Below are 27166 nucleotides of genomic sequence, written 5' to 3' on the forward strand. Positions count from 1 at the left end.
GTCACGACAAAGGGTAGGGAGAAAAAAAGAAAATGTGGAGCCAGGTCTGCCCTCCAGACACACAGGGAGTCACAGGACTCATGTGCTGGCACAGGGAGGCCACCTTCCAGTAGGGACACAGTTACATTGTGCAGCCTGGACAACGTGCCTATGAGATTCAAGGTTGTGGCCCTCTAAAAGCAAATATACAGCTGGGTTCTGGAGATTTAACTGAATCGCAGTAAGAAGACACGCTCCCATCTGCAGGTCTGTGCTTTGCTTAATCAATCATTTCCCCTCTGCTTGGAAAGCATTGATCACTGTGATAGGGTTAAAGAGGTTGCAGAAGACTTTGGAGAAAGCTAAGTCCCTCTTCACCCCTCCACAGCACCTCCCTTCATGACTCTCAAAAAACAAAGTGTGTTTTCTGAATATCTGCATACGAAGTGGATTATTGCATTACAAAGTGAACAGGGTTGGATTTGAACCTGGGGAACCAGGCTGACTGTGTCCCTGTGATGTCAGAGTCAGAACAATGGGGATGGACAGAATCCAGGCTGGCGCGTGGCTGAACACCAGCAGCCCTGGAGGAGAGAATCTGGTGCATTGCCGCAGGGAGTCACCACGCAGGAAACGTACACCATGGTCCTAATCCTTTGAGAGTTACTATTAGGTAATCATGCATAAGATCCCCTCCTTTATAGTGTCGCTCCCCCTCTTCATGGAGGAACGACACTAAACCCTGCCTAGGCTTCATATCCGAGTCACGGCACCATTATGTCGCTCCCCCTCTTCGTGGAGGAGCGACACTAAACCCTGCGCTGTTCTTTCGTCTGCTCGGCCCTCCCCGGGTTTGCTGCTGGTTCTTCCCGGGTTGGCTACTATCCCTTCCACCTCCGTGGAAGGGCAGTTCCCCCTAGCCACATTCCCCACTTCCACAGGGGAGCAGCACACCGCCGGCCGGCTTTCTCGGGGGCTGCACAGGTGTTCCCTTAGGTGTTCCCCTTAGATGTTCCCCGTGCATGCCGTCTCTCTCCTCCTTTATAGTCCTCCTCTGCCAATCCCAACTCGGCTGCCCACACGCCGAGTACGCTGCTCTCCAATCAGGAGCAAGTCCTACAGTTTATTGGTTGAACTGGAGGCAGCTGTGCGGAAGCTGTTTACTTCTCTCCCAGCGCCATACTGTGGGAGAGCAGATGCATAGAATAAGTCTTAATTCCAGTAACTCAGTCCAGTCCGGGCTGCTCCCCACATTATAGTCTTTCAGTGTGACCAGTTTTTGTTTAGGGTTAACACCAGTAACTCCATCTTGATTTTTATTCCCTCCTTGTGGTCCAGATCCCTTTTTTTTTTTTAGCACGTCGCTGATCTCTCATCCTGTAGCTGGGTTCTGTTTGTCCTTTGTTGCCAGGTTGGATCTGACCTGCCTGTTGATCTGGCCCCTCATCAGGGAGCAGAGGCCGGGGGAGTTGGGGAGCAGTATTTGACAACCAGGATTCAGTGTCAATAACCCTTTCAGCCACATTTGAGCAACCACGAGGTTTTAGAAGGAGTGCCTCTTAGGCTAGCTTCACCTGGACTCCCTTGTCAAGCTTAACTTTGTTTTGTATGTATCAGTCATCATATGCCTCTTAATAGTGGGCTCAAACATCTATCTGCCTAGGAGCATTTCTATGGGGCTGTCTCACAGCATTTGCTCCAGGAACAGTGGTTTCTTTGAACCCCTGAGAACACCATATTTTGCAGGTCAATGCTGGATTTCCTTCTTGGGTTAATGGAATAGAACAGCTGCGTTCAGCATTCAGCAAAAGCGTTTCTACTTTAGGGTGCAGGCTCTGTTGCAATCTTAGGTTACTGCCCCTAGAGGGCACCATGTATCTGGCTAATGGATTTTCCCAGTAACTAATAACCCTTAGGAGAAAATTGAAGACCTATTCTTATTTTCAAGTATACAGTACATTGCTATGCACTATAATTACACAGTACAATAGATATCCAGAATTTATTCATTCTAATTGGATCTCTGTACCCTTTGACCAACCTCTTTCCATGCAGAACAATGAACAGGGTATAAATGAATATACTTGGGTGAGGTCATGCAGGCAGACTCAGTTAATAGGGGTTATAGTCACAATTTTTTATCTTTAAGATTTATTTTATTTATTTTAAAGGCAGTTACAGAGAGAGAGAGAGAGAGAGAGAGAGAGGGATTTAGAGAGAGAGAATCTTCCAAATGGCTGCAACAGCCGGGGTTGGGTCAGGCGAAGCCAGGAAACAGGGGCTTCATCCAGGTCTCCCCCATGGGTGCAGGGGCCCAAGTTCTTGGGCCATCCTCCACTGCTTTCCACACACATTAGCTGGATTGGAAGTAGAACACCTGGGACTTGAACCAGTGCCCATATGATTGTCAGCATCGAAGGTGGCGACTTAACCCATTATGCCACAATGCCAGACCCATCGTCACAATTATTGCGTATGCCTAGTGTGGCCACCTACTCCATTTCATGATGAAGTCCATGAAGGATTTTCATGCATTTTTCTGAATAGTGCACAGTGTTTGCCAAAATAAGATGTGTTTAGAAGCGTTTCTAATATTTGTTAAACCCTGAATAGGAAACCCCATTCTGCATCCCCTCCACCAATCCAGGGCCCAATGGCACAGGTGCTTTCTGGGGACATCATTCTCAACTCCTGTCTCAGGAGTTTTTGTCCCAATCCCTTGATCATCCAAATAGTTATGGCAGTACTGCCACACCCAGTTGTGAAATATCAGTTAACATTACCCACAAATATTTACAAGTATCTATATTCTAGTACCAATCCTGTTTCAGAAATCTCAGTCTATTTTTGTAGCATACCTCTGGTGCTTTTTATACAGGATTGTGTCTTCTCCAGGTTCTTTTTCCTTTTAACATTTATTTATTTATTTATTTGAAAGTGAGAGCTACACAGAGAGGAGAGGCAGAGAGAGAGGGGTCTTCCATCCACTGATTCACTCCCCAACTGGCTGCAACAGCCAGAGCTGAGCTGATACGAAACCAGGAGCCAGGAGCTTCCTCCGGGTCTCCCACGTGGGTGCTGAAGCCCAAGGACTTGGGCCATCCTCCACTGCTTTCCCAGGCCACAGCAGAGAGCTGGATCAAAAGTGGAGCAACTGGGACTCAAACCTGTGCCCATATGGGATGCCAGCACTGCAGGCAGCAGTTTTACCCACTTTGCCACAGCGTCGGCCCCCAGGTTCTTTTTCAATGAAAAAATGCACAAAACATAAAAGTTACCATAGAAACCACTTTTAATTGTACAGCTCAGTTGCACTAAGCACATTCACGTTGTTAGGCAATCTTTGTCATCCATTTCCTGAACTCTCCTATCCTTGCAAAACTAAAACCCTGTACCCCTTAGACAATGACTCCTCATTCCCTCTCCCTCCAGCCTCTGGTAACCATCATTCTTTCTGTCTCTGAATTTGATTACTCTAGATACATACACAAGGGAAATCTTAAAGTACTGTAATCAAGGTTCATCTATGTTATGTCAAAATTTCCTTCCTGGGGCTGCCACTGTGGTGCAGCTGGTCAAACCGCTGCCTGCAACATCAGCATCCCGCCTGAGTTTGAGTCCTGGCTGCTCCACTTTCAAACCAGCTCCCTGCTAATGCACCTGGCAGAGCAATGGATGGTGGCCACGCCACCCATGGAGGAGACCCAGATGGAGTTCCCGGCTTCAACCTGGCCCCGCCCCAGCTGCTGCAGGCTAAAGAGAGTGATCCGACAGATGAAAGATCCCTCCTACCCTCCCTCCCGTCTCCCTCTGTAATTCTGCTCTTCAAATAAAATAATTCTCTAAAAAATTCCTAGTTTGCTTAGCCATTGAACACTACATCGCTTGCGCTCCTTGGCCGTTGTGAAGGAAGCTGCTACGAGCAAGGCTGTGCGAACACTGCAAGTCCCTGCCTTCAGTTCTTTGCACCCCAAGGTAGCATTATTGGGTCATGCGGTAATTTTTTTTTATTTTATTTTTTGAGGGCATGCCATCTTGTTTCCCACAGAGGCTTTCCCATCCCAACGACACTGCACAAGGATTCCAATTTCTTCACATCCAGCACCTGTTACGTTTTGTAGTAGCCATCTTAATAATGAGCGCACTGAACTCTTGCACACTCGTTCTTCTCTGCTTGGAACTGTTTTCTGCCTCCTTGAAAGCATAAGCTTTAATTTTACTGGTGTTCCTTTCTCGTGATAGGCAGCCCGGTCGGCGGACCCGGCAGGGGGCGTGGAGGGCCGCGCGCCGGGTTCTCGCCCCTGGGCCACGGTTTCTTTGTCCTCTGGGGGCAGCCAGCGGGATAACCCGCCTTGTTCCGACCCCTCAGCGGAAATGTACATCGGGATATAGTTTAAGGGGAGTTCTTCTTCCGCAAGCGAGCTGATTCTTTGTGCGGTTCACGCGCCGGGAGGCGGGGAGGGGTCTCCGAGTCCAGGGAACCACCGAGATCCGGGCCTCCGGGGTCCTAGAGGCAGTCCAGGGAACCACCGAGATGCGGGCCTCCGGGGTCCTAGAGGGAACACTGCAGCGGGGGTTGACGGAGCCGCGGCCGCACGTCCGGCCTTTGTGTGTCGGCGCAGACGGCGGCCTGCGAGGGTCAGGGGCGGTTTCTCCGGACTTGCTGGCTGTTCGTGTGCTCCTTTATAGCGTGCGCGTGTCGGCCTCTGCACTCTGGCGGGGTCACGTCTCTCCTCCTGCCCCCAGATTTTTGGTCGCGCCCTCCCTTGGTGCCTCCAGCCGGCCTCGAGGCTAATTTGCAAACATCCGTGGAGCCAGCCTTGGCCGCAGAACCCATGCCGACCCCGCGTCTTCCCAGATCCGTGCCGCTCCACGGAAGACGGAGCTTGGCAGAAAGAGAGCTGACTGCTCTGAGCCTCAGGTTCCGTTTTCAAAGGGGAGATCATGTGCCAGTTTAGCAGAAATGAAGGGTTAATGTGTGTAGCAGGTAGTACTAGTAAGTGGGGACTGAACTGTTTTTTCTATTGCAAAAGCAATAGTCTCCCCACCCCATTACAGAGCTCCGCGCCCTACGTGCAGTGAGCAGCGTGGAGGGAAGGGAGAGAAGGAGCTATTCCGGGAGGTGACGAGGGCAATGTGTGTGGACAGTCCTCCCAAATGTGGATGGGCCGTCCTCCACCCACCCTCGCGCGTATCCATCCGTCCCGCCGCATTTTTATCTGGGTGGAAGCAAGAGTGTGACGTGTGCTTGTTAAATAGAAACATACTTACGGAATGCCGAGGCAGGATCGCTGGTCACTGACGTTCTTAGTGCTTTGGGATGTATGTCCCCCCACCGAGCCTTCCAAGACTCAAGGCCTGCCTAAAAACATTCTGAGGATCCCGAGTGCCAAAGTTGTCTCCGTGTGTAGAATCTCTGCCTGGTTTTCCCTTCTCAGGAACTGAAGGACAGGGTTTTCCTTTTCTGGCTGTGGGTTTTTCTTTGAGGAGAGACAACCACGTAGGTCTTTTTCCTGTGAGCAGTTACTAAACCCATTTTCTTGGTGATCTGTTTGGAAGCTCCCGTGCCGCTTAAAATCAAGACTGTAAGGCTTTAGGGGAGGTTACTCAAAACTATGTGCTTTTGTAACCCAAAAATCAAGAATTCTTACGTTCTAGACGGTGCAGCAGTTTAGGACACCATGCCAGCATCCCATATAAGCACTAGTTATAATCCCGGCTGCTCCACTTCTGCTCCTGCTGATGTCATGGGAAGGCAGTGGAAGATGGCCCAAGTGCTTGGGCCCCTGCACCCATGTGGGAGTCCCAGATGGTGTTCCAGGCTCCTGGCTTCTGCCTGGGTCAGCCCCAGTAATTGTGGCCATTTGGAGAATAAACCAGCAGATGGGAGATATCTATATCTATCTATATTGTCTTCAAATTTTTTAAAAAGGAGGAGGGGGGCTGGCATTGTGGTATAGCAGGTAAAGCCACCACCTGCAATGCCAACATCCCATGTGGGTGCCAATTCAAGACCTGGCTGCTCCACTTCCAGTCCAGCTCTCTGCTAATGCGCCTGGGAAAGCAGCACAAGATGGTCCAAGTGCCTGGGCCCCTGCACCCAAGTAGGAGATCTGGAAGAAGTTCCTGACTCCTGGGTTTGGCCTGGCCCAGCCCTGGTCCTTGTGGCCATCTGGGGAGCGAACCAGTAGATGGAAGATCTTTCTGTAACTGGCTTTCAAATAAATAAATCTGAAGGAAGGAAGGAAGGAGGGAGGGAGATGGATGACTCCCCAAATGTTTCATAGTGAAACATTGAATTCCCAATAAATAAAGGAATACAACACTATGCAAGAACTGACCTGGAAAAAGGAGTGTAGCTAAAGTAAGGTCTGTGTGGAAAGGTTGGGTCTACTGGATTAGGGAGACAAAGGCAAATACTGAAAGATTAGGGGCATCTGTGTAGTAAGTCTTTGCCAAAGGAAGCATGTGGTCACCTGAATTAACAGGAGGGAAGGTGCATGTGTACAGTACTGGACTGCCCGTGGCTTTCTGAATTCTGCCTTGTTGGTGTGCTTTGTGCTCAGGTCCTGTTGCTTCGTGCTCAAAACGTTAACATGCTGAGAAGTCCTTTGTGTGAAGCAGCCGGACTTGACATGATGCTAATACCATTCCCTGTTGACCAAGTGTGTATGAGCTAATTCACACTCCTGAGACACACACTCGAGCTAAACAGGCCCTGTCTTTCTAAAATGTGAGACTTTCCTGTGTCTATATGATCTGACTCATTTTTACTGACTTCATCACACCATGATGGCTTCAGGGTTCTTTGGGTCAACACTAAATGATGCGACCTATATAGATTTCTTTGTGTCACTGTGCATTCATTTTTTAAAAAAATAAATAGAATCCTCATAATAACTCAGTTTTCCCATTAAAAATGAGTAATGCTTTCATCTCAGTTATCTTTAAAAAAAAAAAAAGATGTATTTACTTATTTGAAAGTCAGTCACACAGAGAGAGAAGGAGGCGGGGGGGAGGGGTGGTTCTTCCACCCACTGGTTCACTTCCCAGTTGGCCGCAACGATTGGAGCTGTGCGAATCTGAAGGCAGGAGCCAGGAGCTTCCCCCAGGTCTCCCACACGGATGCAGGGGCCCAAGCACTAGGGCCACCTTCCACTGCTTTCCCAGGCCATAGCAGAGAGCTGGTTCAGAAATGCAGCAGCCAAGAGTCAAACCAGCACCCATTTGGGATGCTGGCACTGCAGGCAGCAGCCTTACCCGCTACGCCACAGTGGTGGCCCCTCTTGTCAGTTCTAATAGACTCTGAAGTTTTAAAATTAAAGCTATTTTTAGGGCTGACAATGTGGTGTAACAGGTAAAGCCACCACCTGTGATGCTGACATCCCATGAGCATATTGGTTCTTGTCCCAGCTGTTCCAATTCCAATCCAGCTTCCTACTATTGGCCTGGGAATAGTAGCAGAAGTTGGCCCAAGTGTTGGGGATCACCTACGAGGGAGACCTGGATGAAGCTCCTGGCTCCTGGCTTCACCATGGCCTAGCCCTGGCTGGTGTGGTCATCTGGAGAGTAAACCAGTCAATGGAAGATCTCGCTGTCTCTTCCTGTCTCTTTGTAATTCTGCCTTTCAAGTAAATAAATAAATCTTAAAAAAAAAATTCCGAGTAACTCAAGAAGTCTGAATTCCAGAGCCATGTTATGGCACAGCAATTAAGCTGTCACTTGCAACACCAACATCCCACTTGGGAGGGCAGATTTGAGTCCCCACTGCTCCACTTCTGATCCAGCTCCCTGCTAATGCACCTGGGAAAGCAACAGATGATGGTCCGAGTATGTGGGCCCCTGACACCCATAGAGGAGACCCAGGTGGAATTTCAGGCTCATGTTTTTGGCCCAGCTCCAGCCTAGCAGTTCAGTTGCTGGTTAGGATGCCTCCCTCATATCAGAGGGTCTGGGTTCATGTCCCAGCTCTGCTTCCAATTTCAGCTTCCTGCTAAAGCACATCTAGGAGGAAGCAGATGATGGCTCAGATGTCTAGTCCTTGCCCACTCCTACAAAAGACCTGCATTTGAGATCCTGGCTCCTGGCTTCAGCCTGGCCCAGCCTCAGCTGTTGTGAGCATTTAGGGAGTGAATCATGGGAGATTCATTCTCTCTCTCTCTCTCTCTCTCTCTCTCTGCCTCTCTGTAACTCTGCCTTTCAAATAAATAAATAAATCTTTTTTTAAAAAATAAACTCTATTCCTTGCTTGGACTTTAGTCCTCATTTCTCAAACCTTACAGACGTTCCTCGTATTTCTTACCCTGTTTATACATTAAATGAATGAGGAATGCAGTGATGCATACACACTTGTTTTTCCATTTCCTTTTGGGGAATGGTTACACGAAATGCAGTTGGTGACTCAGCCATGTCCACAGTGGCCTCCTACCCTCCTCGTCTCATTCCGGGCCATAAAGCAGCCTCCTCCTAGAAGCAGGTCTGCAGTTAGATACGTCCTGCTGCTGGAAGACGGGTCTGGAAGAACAACTCTCCATCCGCAGGAGGACGTTGCCCCGCAGTCAGAAATCTCGGGCCCCAGAGCACCCTTCCCTTCCCACGTTGCTAACCCGTCACCGAGCCATGGTTTGCCTGCTTGTAAATGTCCTCCCACATCACTGAAGATACAGCGTTCATAAAAGTAGAACAGAGGTCACCAGACCTGGGACAGGGAGGAGGGGACAGAACGAGGATGCAGGACAGGTACCATTACAATTAGATAGGAGGAATCAGTCCTAGGGTTCCACAGCATGGTTGGGTGGCTGCAGTTAACAATCTACTGTGTATTTTCAGAATAGCCAGAAGAGAGAAATTTGCATGTTCCCAACATGAGAAAATATGTTTGAAGGAAACATAAATACTTAAAGTGCTAATTATCCTTATTTCATTATTACACATTGTATACATGTATCAGAGTGTCCCACTGTAGTTCATAAACATGTACAAGTAGAGCTGACACGGTGGTGTAGTAAGCTAAGCCTCCGCCTGGGGCCCTGGTGTCCCATATGGACGCTGGTTTGTGCCTTCTGATCCAGCTCTCTGCTGTGTCCTGAGAAAGCAGTAGAAGATGGCCCAAGTGCTTGGGCCCTGCACCCACATGGGAGACCTGGAAGAAGCTCCTGGCTCCTGGCTCCTGGCTCCTGGCTCCTGCTCCAGCTCCAGCTGTTGTGGCCATCTGGGGAGTGAACTAGCAGATAGAAGACCTCTCTGTCTCTCCCTGTCTCTATAACTGTACCTCGCAAATAAAGAAATCTTAAAAACAAACAAAAATGTACAAGTATCATGTGTCAATTTAAAAACTTTAAAGCAGCAAAAGAATCCATGAGAAAGGAAAATAAAAGCACTGTGTAAACTATAAAACACGAACATGAGTAACAAGAAGCCACAAAGCGTGACGCACCTGTGGGAACCTGTAATGGTAATGGATGCTTTGCAACCAAATTGCTCTCACTTTTAAAACTCTGAAGTGGGAACTTTGCTGTGGCGCAGCAGGTTAAAGCCATGGCCTGCAGTGCCGGCATGCCATATGGGCACCGGCTGCTCCACTTCCGATCCAGCACTCTGCTGTGGCCTGGGAAAGCAGTAGAAGATGGCCCAAGTCCTTGGGCTCCTGCACCCGTGTGGGAGACCCAGAAGAAGCTCCTGGCTCCTGGCTTCGGATTAGCTCAGCTCTGGCCATTGCAGCCATTTGGGAAGTGAACCAGCAGATGGAAGACCTCTCTCTCTCTGGCTCTACCTCTCTCTGTAACTCTTTCAAATAAATAAAATAAATCTTAAAAAAAAAAAAAAACTCAGAAGGGGCTAGGCTGTGGCATAGTGGGTAAAGTCACTGCTTGCACTGCTGGCATCCCATATGCATGCCGGTTCAAGGCCCAGCTGCTCCACATCTGGTCCAGCTCTATGCTAATGCTTCTGGGAAAACAGTAGAGGATAGTCCAAGCGCTTGACCCCTACCGCCACACAGGAGACCTGGAAGAAGCTCCTGGCTCCTGGCTTTGGAATGGCCCAACTCCTGCTATTGTAGCCATTTGGGAAGTGAAGCCACTGCCTGCAGTGCCGGCATCCCATGTGGGCGCTGGTTCTAGTCCCCGCTGCTCCTCTTCCTATCCAGCTCTCTGCTGTGGCCTGGGAAAGCAGTGGAAGATGGCCCAAGTCCTTGGGCCCCTACACCCATGTGGAAGACCCAGAAGAAGCTCCTGGCTCCTGGCTCCTGGCTCCTGGCTTCAGATCAGCCCAGCTCTGGCCACTGTGGCCATTTAGGGAGCGAACCAGTGGATGGCAGACCTCTCTCTCTCTGCCTCTGCCTTTCTATAACTCTGCCTTTTAAATAAATAAATATTAAAAATAAACTTCACAGGGAAAGGAAATGACATTGCACTTTATAAGCACTGTGTCTAAGTGAAAAATGCAATGTCTTAAATAAAACTGCATTTAGAATTGGCCAAAAGAAACCACCCTTTATTTCTAAATGCTGAAATCTGAAATGGCATGTAATTTTCAAATATCACAGATGATTCTTCTTTTATTTATTCACTCTCCAAAGGTATAAAATTCTCAGATTTCTTGTACAAAAACAGGCATCAAGCTGCACTTGGCTAAGAGACAGTAGTTGTAATTCAAGGACATCCTGCAACATCACGGTGGAAAGTTGGTTGTCAGAACATCTCAACCTTTCCAGCAGTGCCCTCCCAGCAGTAATTTTTGTCTGAAGGTATAAAGGTTACCAGTTCTTTCTCCCTCACGCAGACTCCAAGAAGCACCATGGAAATTTAGACAATTATGAATTGCCTTGGAATGGAAAAGGTGCTAACAGCAATTCCTGCCAAGTTCTACCCCGGATGGAACAAGCTGTTGATTGTTCCCTTCGCCTGGGTTCCGACCTAGGTGATAAGTGAGCACAGTGGGCGGGGACACCTGGGAGAGGTGGGGGCTCAGCACAGCCCTGACTCCCGGCCTTGAGCTCCTCTGAGCCAGGAACTCTGTCCCCCAGCAATAAAAGTTGTTTTACACAGACGGGTCTCTGTCTAGTCTCAGCTTTGAAGTCATCAAGGAAAGAAATCCCGCCCTTCTTAGCTGCAGGAGCAGAGTAGACTGGTTTGGACCTCAAAGGAGCTCCGTCTGCACCAAGCCCCAGCGTCACTACCTCTACAATGGGAATAACCATCCCGACCTCACTGGGTATTTGTGTAGCTGCATCAAATAACATATTAGAAAGTCGTTGTCACAACAAGGATGCTCGGCGAATGGCGATATTTTCATTCTAGCTTCTCTGTACAAGGAAACTCAGAGTGAAGGCACAGTCCAAGGGGTGCACAGCTCATTCAGAGCAGAGGCAGGAATACCGTTTGCGTTCTTGACCCTGCATTCAGTATTCTGTCTTCTACCCTGCACTGCTTAGAGACTACGTCTTGGTTGAAATGGACAATGCTGGGAATGCTAAGGTAGGGAGGATGTCAGGGCTGTGGGACATGGGGGGATAAAGTCTCCCCTTATTTTTAACAGCCCTTCCCTTGGTTTCTGTTGCAGGTGTCAGACCCTCTGCTCTCATGGTCAGACACTGGGTGACACCTACCCTCTCTCTGCACAGTGGGGTACATGCTAGCCCCTCTCCCCTGCCACCTCCCTTCCCTCACCCACCCCTGCCCCCACACCTCCTGGTGCAGCCTCTGTTTGCCTGGGCAGGGCTGCCCTGCCTGGACCGTTACAAAGATCCTTTGTGATGTGTTTACATGAGAGAGGGCAAGAGCCGGGGCCTGGCTGCACCCGAACCACATGAACCCACCAGCCCTGTTGACATAAGCAGAGAAAAACCGAGACAGATGAACTTGTTGCCAGGGGCCCAGATTAAAAACATCACCAAAGTCCAATGCCATGCGTCCCGGGGCCCCTTGCTGTCTCGGCTAGAGCACGCAGAAGCCGTGCAGGAGCCTGCAGTCCCAGGGAGGCCTGTTTACTCGGCCGGGGGCAGGATGTTTGCACAAGGAGGGGGTTGGTGGCAGCCATCTGGCTGTCCTCTGGCTGAGCGGTGTAACACATGCAGGTCAGGCACCCTTAGTGCTCTGCAGAGGCAGCCCTACCCCCAACACACACACCACACCTCCACCCCCGCCAGCTCCATTTCTGAGGGCCTCCTCGCTTGTTTGATGGCAAATGTGGACATAAACTGTGTAGGATGTTTCCTCAGCGTGATTTCCCAAGGTGCTGTCTGCCCTTAACGAGTGGTGGATGGGCACCTGCAAAGCCGGTGGTAAGCAGTGCCACAGGCACGATTTATGGGATCCTCACAACAGGTGGGTGGGCAGCTGTCACTCACGTCACCCCACGTCACAGGTGAGGAGTTGAGACCCAGCAAGGTCAAGTCGTTGGCGCAAAACCACACTCCTGACAAGAGGCAGAGGCCGGGGAGTGCTTCTAGATTTTATGGTCTTTCCACTCAGTGGCCGATCCTCCCCAGCTGGCTGTATAAAGCGAGGCAAGCAGAGAGGTTGTCCCAGTAAGTAACCACCTCACAGGTGGCTCCCAGGAGGAAGAAAGCCCTCAGCTCAGGGAAGCGGTGGAAGCAGGGGCGCTGCCTGAGGCCTGGGATCCATCCCCCACACGTTGGCCCAAGCTTCCCATGGAGAGACTGAGTAACAGCTCATGGGTCACTGTAGTTCCCAGACTTCCGTCCTCCCGGAGTCTGTTTCAGAAGTTAGCTCCTCCTCCCCGCAGGATTATCTGTTCGTCTCGTGCCTCTGGACTGCTGCTATGGTTTGAGTACGTCCTCCAAAAGTTCCTGTGTGGGAACCTTAATTCTTCAATTCAGTAGTGTAGGGGGTGGGGCCTGGCAGGAGGTGTTTGGGTCATGGGACTAGATCTGTCACAAAAGGGTCAGGCTCTATCTGAAGTTTGGCTCCTTTTTCTCTCTCACCTGTGTGCCTGTCTTCCCTCCCTTTTTAAAAAGGCTTATTTATTATGTATTTGAAAGGCAGAGCAGCAGCAGAGAGAGAGAGAGAGAAAGAGAGAGATTGCATCTGCTGGTTCACTCCCCAAGTGCCTGTAATATCCAGGGCTGGGTCAGGCCAAAGCCAGGAGCACAGGGCAAAGGCAGGGTTCCACACACAAAGACTCAGGACACGAGGTGGAAGGAGAGTTAGTCTTTGAAACCAAACCGAAGCTCAGGTCACAGAACCAGTGCCCAAGAACAACCAGAATGACCTTCCGTTATGACAGAGAAGTCAGCTGCTTCTCCTTACCTCCTTTCCTGATGTGAATGGTGCTGCACGTGAGGGGGCACCTCACCCATGGGTGGACCACCAGCAGTCCCATCTGCGGGGACTGAACTGTCTCCTCCCTCTGGGTCACCCTACTGCAGTCCAGACACCATGCTTTCTTGTCCCTATGCTTAAATAAAAAAAAAATTTTTTTTTTGACAGGCAGAGTGGATAGTGAGAGAGAGAGAGAGAAAGTGAGAGAAAGGTCTTCCTTTGCCGTTGGCTCACCCTCCAATGGCCGCCACGGCTGGCGCGCTGCGGCCGGCGCACCACGTTGATCCGAAGGCAGGAGCCAGGTACTTATCCTGGTCTCCCATGGGGTGCAGGGCCCAAGCACTTGGGCCATCCTCCACTGCCTTCCCGGGCCACAGCAGAGAGCTGGCCTGGAACAGGGGCAACCAGGAAAGAATCTGGCACCCCGACCGGGACTAGAACCCAGGGTGCGGGCGCCGCTAAGTGGAGGATTAGCCTATTGAGCCGCGGCTCTGGCCTTAAATAAAAATTAAGGACAGCTGAAAAGGTAACCTGGTCCCAAACTGACGCATCATGTCCAACATTCTGTCACCAAAGAGCAGCACAGGAGATTGGCAGCTGTATACATATATGTGGGGAAATTAGTTACATGAAGCAATTCAAAGATGGTTCCCAGAGGAAGTAAGGTGGGCAGAATCCAAAGTTGTTTACCACTAAAACTAATTGGCCATGCAACATCAGGGGAGGTAACAAAACTAGTAACAAGTGTATAGACATATGGCTAGTCCTGTAGAAATCATCCCGTAAAGTGGCCCTTTAAGTGATTGGTTGGTCCTTATGCCCTGCCCCAATGACTCTGCAGTTTTGTGCTTTAAAAGGCTTTGCTACATGCGAAATAAACGAGTTCTTGCTAGACTTGGCTCCCCGCTGTGTCTGATTGTCTCCGGGATCGGGAGGCTGGGGAACAGGCGGCGCACTTACCTCTCCTCGGACCCAGTCCATCCTGTACGGGTGGACTAAGACCCTGCACATATACCCTCAAAATACTACAAAAGTATTCTCAAAACTGCTGTTTCTTACAGAATCTGATAGAAATCTTTGAGCTGGGGGCCGGCGCTGTGGCATGATGGGTAAAGCAGCCACCTGTGGAGCCTGCATCCATATGGGCCCTGGTTTGAGTCCCGACTGCTCCACTTCTGATCCAGCTCCCTGCTGGATGCAGGAAATCAACTTCTTTCCTTCATGAAGTCCTCGATATTCAGTTACAACAACAAACAAAGACAACTACTAACACTGGGTTGTTCTCACATCTTCACCTCCCACACTCCTGAATTCTGTCTGACATCATTTTTTAAACAAACCTGCACTGGTATCTTTCATTACCTTCCTGATAAAAGCTTTCAAGTTCCCTTTGTACTGTGAAAGCCTTATTTCCCTTCTTCCAAAAACTCCAATTAGCCCCTTCCTCCCTCCCTTATTCCCTCTATATAGTCAAAGTCTGTAGTTTGCTAAAATCAGACTGTGCCATCTGCAACCATGAGTATTTAATGTCACATGGCAGGTGAATGTCAGAGCATCCCACTCCCAACTGCCTTGGGTTGTCTGAATGTGTTTGTCTGCCCACCTTGTGCTGTGGTGTGCACAGCACATAAAAGTACTTGGTGCTCGGAAGGTCTTGTTTTATAAACCACTCCAAGCCCTAGAGGAAGCTCTGTGTTGGTCCACTGTTCTCCAGATTCCAGCCCAACTCTGACACATGTCTTGGTGCCATATGTTCCCTCTCCTCTGCCATATGACCTATTCCAGAGGCAAAAATTGGGATTACTGCTACAACAATCCCATGTTTGCCTGTGATTGAAATTCTGATGGTTACAGAAGATTTCATACTGTGTCCTGAGGTTGAATCCGGATCTCAGTGAGGATGATGCAACATTTGTGCATATTTTTGGACAAATAAAATGGAACACACTCCAATAGTATCATTGTCTTCTCTGCTTTAGCTTTTAAAGTGTAAGGAAACTCCTCCTGTCCTGCTCGGATGCCTGTCAGAGCCACTGGACAGGCATATCTGAGCTCTTCCATATAGCTGCCACTTGTGTGTGCTGCAGGCAGAGGCTGCCATGTCAGAGGCACACAGATAGAAAGAAGCTTCTGGATGGACCTATGCATGACACTCAAGCCCAAGGCTCCCTCAATAGCCCAGAGCCTTAAACTCATCCTGTGTCCAACATGAGTGAGGCAAAAATTACAATAAAGGTAATGGTAGCATCACTAACTAACAATAATATTTCACAGTGGTCTTCACCTTAATGTGGTTTGACATAGAATCTTTTTACTTTATGAAGATGAGAAAGTGTGCCCATGCAATCCTGTATTTAACTTTAATTACAATATTTAAAAAGTCACATAAGATACTCATTGCCTTATTACAAAATAGGCTTTGTGTTAACTTGGTCCAACTGTAGGCTACTGTAAGCACATTTCAAGTAGGCCAGGCTAGGCTATGGTGCTTAGATTATGCTTACTAGTTGTATTTTCTAAAGATTTATTTGCTTATTTGAAAGGCAGAGTTACAGAGAGAGAGACAGAAATAGAGATTTTTCATCTACTGGTTCACTCCCCAAAAAGTTGCAATGACCAGGGCTGTACTAGGCTGAAGCCAGGAGCCAGGAACTTCATCCAGGACTTCTGTGTGGGTGGCAGGAGCCCAAGCACTTGAGCAATCTTCTGATACTTTCCCAGACACATCAGCAGGGAGATGGATGGGAAGTGGAGCAGCCAGGACTCAACCCAGTGCTCATATGGGATGCTGGTGCCACACGAAGTGACTTAAGCAACCTGATAGGGTGAGCTCTGATTTGATCCCTGTTTTACAGAGAAACTGAGGCTCTGAAAGGTCATATAGCTAGGCAAGGAGTGTGTGATACAGACAAGATTAGAACCTAGGCCATGTGAATCCAGCGCCCATGTGCTACACACCATTGTTAGGAAGGGTGTAGCTTGGGATTACTTGGGAATAGCCCACAAGATTTGAGTGGTTGTTGCTTGTCTTGATTTGGTTTGGTTTGATAAGGCACCAATGTCCTCCTGAGCATCCTCATTCAGACCCAGGTGCTTCTGCACTTTTGTGACTGCACATGGATGAGAACTCTTGCCAACAGCTGGTATCCAAAGCTGAGTGCACAGCCACCCAAACTTGTGGCGGACACTCCCAGCCCACAACCCAGCTGATCCAAGAATCTAGATGTCACCTACATGACCGACAGAAAAGCTCAGAGCTTTCAACTCCTGAAATCTAGATGACACTGACAAGAACAGAGATGCCAACTGCCATCCACCTTTTGGAGGGCGCTTCCTCTGCTCCTCCATAGAGGTCCCTTCACCCACTCACCGTGTCAAGTGAGGATATCTTCAAAACCAGGGGTAGAGTGCAGAGAAGGGCCACTCACAGGGACAGGCTGGCATCTTATTCTCTGGTTGGACATTATTTTATTTTATTTTTTAAAAGAGGTAGAGTTATAGACGTGAGAGGGAGAGACAGAGAGAAAGGCCTTCCTTCCATTGGTTCACTCCCCAGATGGCCGTCACGGCTGGAGTTGTGCCGATCCAAAGCCAGAAGCCAGGAGCCTCATCTGGGTATCCCACATGGATGCAGGGGCCCATGGACTTGGGCCATCTTCTACTGCTTTCCCAGGGACATTAGCAGGGAGCTGGATCGAAAGAGGGGCAGCCAGGACTAGAATCGGCACCCATATGGGATGCCGGCACTGCAGGCAGAGGATCAACCTACTGAACCACAACGCCAGCCCCTGGACATTGTTTTATTTTTTATTTTATTTTTTTTTTATTTTTGACAGGCAAAGTGGACAGTGAGAGAGAGAGAGACAGAGAGAAAGGTCTTCCTTTTGCCATTGGTTCACCCTCCAATGGCTGCCGCAGCCGGCACGCTGTGCCCGCCGCAGTGCGCTGATCCGAAGCCAGGAGCCAGGTGCTTTTCCTGGTCTCCCATGTGGGTGCAGGGCCCAAGCACTTGGGCCATCCTCCACTGCACTCTCGGGCCACAGCAGAAAGCTGGCCTGGAAGAGGGGCAACCGGGACAGAATCTGGCGCCCCGACCGAAGGCGGAGGATTAGCCTATTGAGCCACGGCGCCAGCCTGGACATTATTTTAGACAGGAGACTTTCTCCTGTAGGCAGGTAGAAGGTGAGTCAACAAGTCCATTGTCTAAGTTGAGGAGGTAGGCAGAGGGGGCAATGGGAGAGACCATATCCCTTCTATTTAGTACCTAAAAAGGCCTGACTTTTCCATAGATCAAGGGAGAAGGTAGCTGTTCTAACAGTAACCACCCAAGGATGTCCAGCAAAGAAAAAATGTGCAGTGCCTTGCTGAGGGCAAGAGACAGATCTACCAGGCAGGGGGCTGGATAGTAAGAAAATCACTAAGTCCCTCCGAAGACTTATTCCCTGTGTTCTGTGAGCCAGCACCCAGATGCCTGACACAAGGACAATCAGGCACGGTAGGTTGCAATCAGGAACAGAAGAAGGACTCCAGGTCCCAGTGGAGGAGAAGCAGAGTCAAAGCCCTGTCCCAGACCTACATCTACCAGGGTGCCAGGTAAATTGCCACACCAGGGCATCAGGCACAGGGCAAAGGCAGGGTTCCACACACAAGGACTCAGGACATGAGGTGGAAGGAGAGTTAGTCTTTGAAACCAAACCGAAGCTCAGGTCACAGAACCAGTGCCCAAGAACAACCAGAATGACCTTCCGTTATGACCGAGAAGTCAGCTGCTTCTCCTTACCTCCTTTCCTGATGTGAATGGTGCTGCACGTGAGGGGGCACCTCCCCCGTGGGTGGACCACCAGCAGTCCCATCTGCGGGGACTGAACTGTCTCCTCCCTCTGGGTCACCTTACTGCAGTCCAGACACCATGCTTTCTTGTCCCTATGCTTAAATAAAAATTAAGGACAGCTGAAAAGGTAACCTGGTCCCAAACTGACGCTTCATGTCCAACATTCTGTTACCAAAGAGCAGCACAGGAGATGGGCAGCTGTATACATATACCCTCAAAATACTACAAAAGTATATTCAAAACTGCTGGTTCTTACAGAATCTGATAGAAATCTTTGAGCTGGGGACCAGCGCTGTGGCATAATGGGTAAAGCAGCCACCTGTGGAGCCTGCATCCCATATGGGCCCTAGTTTGAGTCCCGACTGCTCCACTTCTGATCCAGCTCCCTGCTAATGCACCTGGGAAAGCAGTGCAAGATGGCCCAAGTCCTTGGGTCCCTGCACCCATGTGGGAGATCCAGAAGAAGCTCCTGGCTCCTGATAGGCCCAGCTCTTGCTGTTGCAGCCATTTGGAGAATGAAGCAGTAAGTGGAAGATTTCTCTCTCTGTCTCTCCCTCTCTCTCTCTCTTTCTGTAACTCTGCCTTTCAAATAAATAAATACATCTTTTTAAAAAAAATTTTTTTTGAGCTGGTCTCTGCATCCTGTCCAGCACCATTCAGCATCACCAGATTGTCCAGTCTGCTTTTTCTCTTTTTTTTTAAGATTTATTTTTATTTATTTGAAAGAAAGAGTTACAGAGAGAGAGAGAGAGAGAGAGAGAGAGAGAGAGGTCTTCCATCTGCTGGTTCACTCCCCAGATGGCCGCAACGGTCGGAGCTGCGCCAATCCGAAGTGAGGAGCCAGGAGCTTTTTCCGGGTCTCCCACATGGGTGCAGAGGCCCAAGGACTTGGGCCATCTTCTACTGATTTCCCAGACCATCAGTCTGCTTTTTTTCTGATGCAACATTCCCAATAGGAGAATCCATCCTCTCTCTGACCATCTTTTTTTTTTTTTTTTTTTTTTTTTTTTACAGGCAGAGTTAGACAGTGAGAGAGACAGAGAGAAAGGTCTTCCTTTTTCCGTTGGTTCACCCCTCAAGTGGCCGCTACGGCCGGCGCGTTGTGGCTGGCGCGCTGTGCTGATCTGAACCCAGGAGCCAGGTGCTTCCTCCTGGTCTCCCATGCAGGTGCAGGGCCCAAGGACCTGGGCCATCCTCCACTGCACTCCCGGGCAACAGCAGAGAGCTGGACTGGAAGAGGAGCAACCGGGACAGAATCCGGTGCCCCAACTGGGACTATAACCCCGGGGTGCTGGCACCGCAGGTGGAGGATTAGCCTAGTGAGCCACGGCGCTGGCCATTTCTGACCATCTTTAAAACCATCCCTTCCTGGCTGGTGCCGTGGCTCACTAGGCTAATCCTCCACCTGCGGCGCTGGCACACCGGGTTCTAGTCCCTGTCGGGGCGCCAGATTCTGTCCTGGTTGCCCCTCCTCCAGGCCAGCTCTGCTATGGCCCAGGAGTGCAGTGGGGCCAGTGGAGGATGGCCCAAGTGCTTGGGCCCTGCACCCCATGGGAGACCAGGAGAAGCACCTGGCTCCTGCCTTTGGATCAGCATGGTGCGCCAGCTGGCCACGGCGGCCATTGGAAGGTGAACCAACGGCAAAGGAAGACCTTTCTCTCTGTCTCTCTCTCTCACTGTCCACTCTGCCTGTCAAAAAATAAAAATAAAAAAAAGAAACCATCCCTTCCTAAGACAAAGTTTTACACTGAGTCAGTATCGGTGTTCCTAATAATTCCACCCAGTGGTATTTGCCTTTGAATTCAGGAACCACAAAGCAGAAATCTATTTCCTTTTCTCCATGTGCAAGTAAGAGTCAGGCACTGTTATGAGCTGAATTGCCTCCTTCCCAAAATCCATGAGTTCCCTACCTCTAGAACTTTAGAGTGCATCTGTACAGACATAGGGCCTTTAGAGAAGTGATCAAGGGGCCAGTGTTGCAACGGAGCAGGTTAAGCGATTGCTCACAGCATCAGCATCCCATGTTGGAGTTCTGCTCCCTGCTAATGCTCCCGGAAAAGCAGCAGATGATGACCTGAGAGCTCCTGCCACCCCCATGGGAGACATTGATGGAGTTCCTGCCTCCTGGCTTCAGCCTGGCTCAGCTCCAGCCATTGTGGCCCTTTGTGGGGGTAAACCAGCTGATGGAAGATCTCTCTTTCTCTCTCTCTCTCTCTCTGCCCTTCAGATACATAAAGTAAATCAAATAAGGAGGAGGAGGAGAAGCAGGGGGAGGAGAAGGAGGGAGGAGGAGGAAGAGGAGAAGGAGAAGGGAGGAGGAGGAAGAGGAGAAGGAGAAGTTACCGAGTTAAAATGAAGTCACTAGATTAGGCCTAATCCCAACATGACTGTTTGTATCCTTACAAACAGAGATTAGAATACACACACACACACACAGAGTGAAGACACAGGGAGAAGAAGGTGGTGTCTACCTGAAACCAAACCCTCCAGCACCTTGACCTTGGGCCTCTGGCTTCACAATTGTGAGTTTCTGTTGCTTACACCCCCCAGCTGTGATGCTTTGTTATGGCAATCCTGGAAGATTAACACAGGCCCCTTCTCAATCTCCTCCTTAGCCTAGGCACAACTGCTTCTCCTCCCAAACCCCAGAGAAGACCTAGTCACCTTTCCCGCGTTGGTAACTCTCCTCCAACTGCATCCCAGCTTGTTCTGGAGCCCTGCACTCTGGTGGCCTGACCATCACGGAGGAAGGCAGGCATGTCACTTTATGAAACGACCCTCTCCTGCTGTCCTTGAAACTCCACGATTTGTTTAACTTTTATGGAATCACACTCTTGCTTCACATGGAGCTTATAGTTTGTCTTAATCCATTTTCTGTTGCTATAACAAAATTTGTGTGAAGATTTATTTATTTATTTATTTGAAAGGTAGAATAAAAGAGAGAGGGAATCTTTCTTCTGCTGGTTCACTCCCCAAATGGCCATAACGGCGGGGGCTGGTCCAGGCGGAAGCCAGGAGCCCAGGTCTCCCACATGAGTGGCAGGGGCCCAAGGACTGGAATCATCCTCTGCTGCCTTCTCAGGCACATTAGCAGGGAGCTGGATCAGAAGCAAAGCAGCCAGAACTCAAACCTGCACTCATACAGGACACTGACGTTGCAGGCATCAGCTTAGCCCATGGCACTGCATCGCTGGCCTCACTATAACAAAATTCTTGAGACTGAGTATTTATAAAAGAGTGTGTTTTTCTCATGGTTCTGGAGGCTGGGGAATCCAAGGGCATGGTGCCGGCATCTAGTGAGGGCCTTCTTGCTGCATCACAAGGTGGGACTGAGCAGGTGCACCAGCTGGGGCATCCCCTCCTCTTCCTGCAAAGCACTAGTGCATCACAGGGTGCCACCGTCATGACCTCACCTGATCCAAACCAGCTGCCAAAGGCCCCACTCCCAAATACCATCAACACATGAATTTTGGGATTAAGTCTCCAACACATAAACTTTTCAGGAATGAATGCAAGGAGGAGTCAAATCCATGGAGAGCCTCAGATATTCTTGACTAATAGTCCTGTCAAAAAGCCACATCTTGGGGCCAGTGCTGTGGCACAGCGGGAAAAGCTGCTGTCTTGGCCGGCGCCGCGGCTCACTAGGCTAATCCTCCGCCTAGCGGCGCCGGCACACCGGGTTCTAGTCCCGGTCGGGGCGCCGGATTCTGTCCCGGTTGCCCCTCTTCCAGGCCAGCTCTCTGCTGTGGCCAGGGAGTGCAGTGGAGGATGGCCCAGGTGCTTGGGCCCTGCACCCCATGGGAGACCAGGAAAAGCACCTGGCTCCTGGCTCCTGCCATTGGATCAGCGCAGTGCGCCGGCCACAGCGTGCCGGCCACGGCGGCCATTGGAGGGTGAACCAACGGCAAAGGAAGACCTTTCTCTCTGTCTCTCTCTCTCACTGTCCACTCTGCCTGTCAAAAAAAAAAAAAAAAGAAAGAAAAGAAAAGCTGCTGTCTGCAGTGTCAGCATTCCATATGGCCGCCAGTTCAACCCTAGGCTGATCTAATTCTGATACAGCTCCCTGCTAATGTGCCTGGGAAAGCAGCAGAAGATGGCCCAAGTGCTTGGGTGCCTGCATCCATGTGGCAAACTAGGATGGAGTTCCAGGCTTCTAGCCTGACTTCTTGTATCCTTACAAGCAGAGATTAGGATACACGCACACACACAAACAGATTGAAGACACAGGGAGAAGAAGGTGGCATCTACCTGAAACCAAACCCTCCAGGTGCATTAGTAGGGAGCTGGATCTGAAGTGGAACAGACAGGACATGAACTGGCAACCATATTGGATGCTGGTGTTGCAGGCAGCAGCTTTACCCACCACTCCACAACACCAGCCCCCAGCAGGCATTTGGGGAGTTCACCAGCAAATGAAAGAGTTTCTCCCTCTCTCCCTCTTCCTCTCCCTCTCCCTCTCCCTCTCCCCACCTTTCAAATAAGTAAATAAATCTTGTTCTTAAGCCACATCTCCCGCATTTGATACTTTGACATATTTCCCAGATTGATGTTCTGTCCTGGGTGGTGACCACAGGGATCTTTTGTAGACATTTTCAGCTAAACACAGAACATTTGACTGTATTATATTTTAACATGTCCATTCCCTGTTAATTTGTTTGAGTGAGAAGCACAGATTGTTTTTCAATCTTCAATATGGTAGTTAACACTACTCTCTTAGCGTCATATATAAATATAATTTTTGGCCAACAAAATTCTCATAAATAACACTGTTTAAAACGTAGAACAAGAAACAACTGGGGGCTGGTGTTGTGGCATGGTGGGTAAAGCTGCTGCCTGCAACGCCAGCATCCAATATGGTTGCCAGTTCATGTCCTGTCTGTTCCACTTCAGATCCAGCTCCCTACTAATGCACCTGGAAGACCAGTGGAAGATGGCCCCGAGTATTTGGGTCCCCGCCACTCTTGTGCAAGACCCAGATGGAGTTCCAGGTTCCTGGCTTTGGCCTGGCTCAGCCCTGGCCATTGCAGCCATCTGGGGAGTGAACGAGAAGACTGAATATATATATATCCCCCATCTCTCGGTCACTCTGCCTTTCAAATAAATAATAATTAATAGGGGCTAGCACTGTGATGCAGCAAGTTAAGCCTCCACCTGCAGTGCTGGCAGCCCATATGGGCACTGTTTCAAGTCCCAGCTGCTCAACTTCCAATCCAGCCTCTTGCTGATGGCCTGGAAAAGCAGCCAAATATGGCCCAAGTGCTTGGGGCCCTGCCACCCACATACGAGGACCGGATGAAGCTCCTGACTCCTGGCTTCCACCCGGCCCTGCCCTGGCCATTGCAGACATTTGGGGAGTAAACCAGCAAACGATTCTCGCTCCCGCTCCCCCTCTCCCCCTCTCCCTTCTTCTCCCTCTCCTTCTCCCTTTCTCTCTGTTACTTTGCCTTTCAAATAAATAAATCTTTAAGAAATAATAACAATAAAATAATAAAATCAGTGCCGATGAGGAAGAGATTGGGCACACCTGCTTGTCTGGGCCTTTCCTAACCACAAGGCCATTCTCACAAAGGCTTGAGACCTGAAATCACATGGCCTGAGTTATCCAAAAGGTCTCTAGCTAAATTTAGTTCACAATTATCCTGACTTATTCATGCCTTTGAAAACCTGACAGAATCAAACACAGATTATCTCTGTGAAATTCAGCAAGCTCCCGCAGAGAAAACCCCAAGGAACTCATGATGGAAACATCATTAAAAGGGTGGCTGCAGATGATTTTCTAAAAAATTGGCTAGAAGAAAAGATTTTTAATGTTTTTACCACAAAGAAACCACTGATGTTTGAAGAGATAGGTATGTTTACCATGATTTGAACATTACACAATGACTATACATATCTAAACATTACACGGTTGCCCCATACATTTGCACAATTTTTATGTATCAGTTAAAAGATAAAAATTTGGAGGGACAGTGTTGTGGCGCAGTAGGTTTAGCCACCACTTGCAAGGCCAGCATTCCATATCCAAGTACTGGCTCAAGCACCGCACTGCTCCACTCCTGATCCTGCCCCCTGATAATGAGCCTGGGAAGGCAGTGGAAGATGGCCCAGGTGCTTGGGCCCCAGCCACTCACATGGGAGACCCAGATGGAGTTCCTGACTTCAGCCTGGCCCAGCCCCACCCACTGCAACCATTTGAGCAGTTAATCAGCAAATGGAAGATACATCTCTCTCTCTCTCTCTCTCTCCCCACCCCCCATGCCTTTCAAATGGATGGTAAGGGGCCAGCACCATGACGCAATAGGTTAATTCTCTGCCTGCAGTGCTGGTATCCGATATGGACACTGGTTCTAGTGCCGGCTGCTCCTCTTCTGAACCAGCTCTCTACTGTGGCCTGGAAAAGCAGTAGAAGATGGCCCAAGTGCTTGGGCCCCTGCACCTGCATGGGAGACCAGGAAGAATCACCTGGCTCCTGGCTTTGGATTGACATGGCTCCAGCTGTTGCAGCCATTTGGAGAGTGAACCAACAGAAGGAAGACTTTTTTCTCTCTCTCTCTCCCTCTCACTGTCTGTAACTCTACCTCTGAAATAAATAATAAAGTCTTTTTTAAAAAGAATGATAATTAAAACAAATAAATGAATAAAATAAATTCTTTTAAAAGAAAAAATTACTAGACCATGAGGAAACATACCTACCTACAAGGTCTCTAGCAAAAGATGTCAGCAACACAAAAATGCTTTCTTCCCTTCAGTCTTAACCCTAGCAGCTTTCAAAACCTGGAAGAACTTGTAACACGTGGGAACCTACATATAAAAATGCCCTTCAGGGACTTTTATTTGTTCCGGCACCCTGCCAGTGATTGAGTATGGTGTTTCTTCGTAATCATAAATTATGATATTTCATGGGTCTTGCAACACTTTCATCTTTGAGTTCTTTCAAGCCTCTTGGGTGCGTGCTACCTGACCTCATTAGGTGAGCTTGTATGCCAACAGGCTGGAGCCTCGCTTGGGGCCCCCAACACTGTGTGTTTCCTTTGGTGCTTCTGACTGTTTGTGGGACCAGCAATCTCATCTCCTGGAGTCCATCCAAGGGAATGATTATGCACAAAAAGGTGTTGCTCTTCTCCCAGCACCACTATGAAGTTCCCGTGGTTATTTACAGGTTTATTGTCTCTTCCCCCATGTGAATGTAAACTCCGTCATTTCCTCCACTAATTAAGGTTACAAGAATCACAATAACAAGCCCGGCGTTGTAGTGCAATGAGCTAAGCTGTTGCCCATGATGCCAGCATCCCATACCTCCCACACTGGAGCAATGGTTCACATCCCAACTGCTCTGCTTCCAACCCAGCCCCCTGATAATGTGCCTGGGAAGGCAGTGGAAGACAGCCCAAGTGCTTGGGCCCCCACCATCCATGGTGAAGACTAGACAGGCGCTCCAGGCTCTTGGCTTCAGCCTGGCCCAGCCGCAGCCATTGCAGCCACTTGGGGAGTGAACCAGCAGATGGAAGACCTCTCTTTCTCTCTCTGTATGTAACTCTGCCTCTCAAAAAAATAAATAATCTAAAAAAAAAAGAAATCATGGGTACAAATTTACAAGCAAGCAGTAAGTGAACACATCTGTCTCTTTTCCATCATTCCTGATGTTTTCAATAAATAATTTTTAAAAGATTTTATTTATTTATTTGAAAGGTAGAGTTACAGTGAGAGAGAGAACAGAGAGAAAGGTCTTCCTTCCGTTGGTTCACTCCCCAAATGACCGCAACAGCTAGAGCTGCGCCAATCCGAAGCCAGGAGCCAGGTGCTTCTTCCTGGTCTCCCTGCTTCCCCAGGCCACAGCAGAGAGCTGAACTGGAAGAGGAGCAGCCGGGACTAGAACCCAGTGTCCATATGGGACACTGGTGCCGTAGGCAGAAGATTAAACTACTGCGCCACAGTGCCAACCCCAGCAATAAATTTTTTTCAGTAAATAATATTCCACCATTCTCCAACTTTTCCAATAAAAAATGATAATGTTTCTATGACCAGTTGAGCGAAGCACATGCTGAGGTTCAGCGGCTGGTGAGGCCGTATCAAGTCTGATCTCTCCTATTGGAAGGTTCAGTGAGGGACTCCAGTGTGGGATTCACACGCGTACTTCAGAATTCCAGGTCTAAGTTGTAGATTTTATCAATACAAATTTCCTGAGATGAAGATGAAGTGATGGTGAGTGTAAGATCCACTGTTGAAATGAGGGCTTATGTCAGCTTGTTGGAGTACAATAACATTGAAGGCATGATTCCTCTCAGTGAATTATCCAGAAGGCATATTCATTCTATAAACAAACTCATCTGAATTGGCGGGAAGGAATGGGTGGTTGTCAAAGAAAAAGGATATACTGATTTGTCCAAAAGAAGAGTTTCTCCAGAGGAGGCAATCAAATGTGAAGACAAATTCACAAAATCTAAAACCATGTATAGCATTCTTTGTCACGTTGCCGAGGTGTTAGAATACACCAAGGATGAGCAACTGGAGGGCCTGCTCCGGAGAACTGCATGGGTCTCTGATGACAAGTCCAAGAGACCTGAATACGGAGCCTATGATACGTTTAAACATGCAGTATCAGACCCATCTATTTTAGATAATTTAGATTTGAATGATGGTAGACAGGAAGTATCCATTAATAATATTAATGGGCGTTTGATTCCATAGGCTGTGAAAATTCAGGCAGGTATTAAAGTGGTACTGTTATGATTATGAAGGCATTGATGCTATAAAAGAAGCCCTAAGAGCAGGTTTGAATTTTTCATGGAAACCATGCCTATCAAAATTAATCTAACAGCTCTTCCTTGATATGTGATGACTACAAAAACCCTAGAGAGAACAGAAGGTCTCTCTGTCCTCAATCAAACTATGGTAGTTATGAAAGAGAAGATGGAGAGAAAGAGGGTAGTGTTTAATGTTCAGATGGAGCCCAAAGTGATCACAGATACAGACAAGACAACTCGCAAGGCAGCCGGAGAGGCTCAAGAGAGAAAACGCAGGAGTGGATGGAGATGACGATGCAGAAGAAATGGAAGCCAAAGCTGAAGATTGA

General features: G+C 49.0%; 1 pseudogene; it reads left to right on the plus strand.

Moving 5' to 3' along the window:
- The first annotated feature begins 4513 nt into the window (after nt 1-4513).
- Nucleotides 4514-27166, plus strand: LOC100348787 (eukaryotic translation initiation factor 2 subunit 1-like; annotated as a pseudogene).

This window comes from Oryctolagus cuniculus, chromosome 19 (genome assembly GCF_051225735.1).
Source record: "Oryctolagus cuniculus isolate XC-2025 breed Fujian yellow rabbit chromosome 19, ASM5122573v1, whole genome shotgun sequence".
Lineage (NCBI taxonomy): Eukaryota > Metazoa > Chordata > Mammalia > Lagomorpha > Leporidae > Oryctolagus > Oryctolagus cuniculus.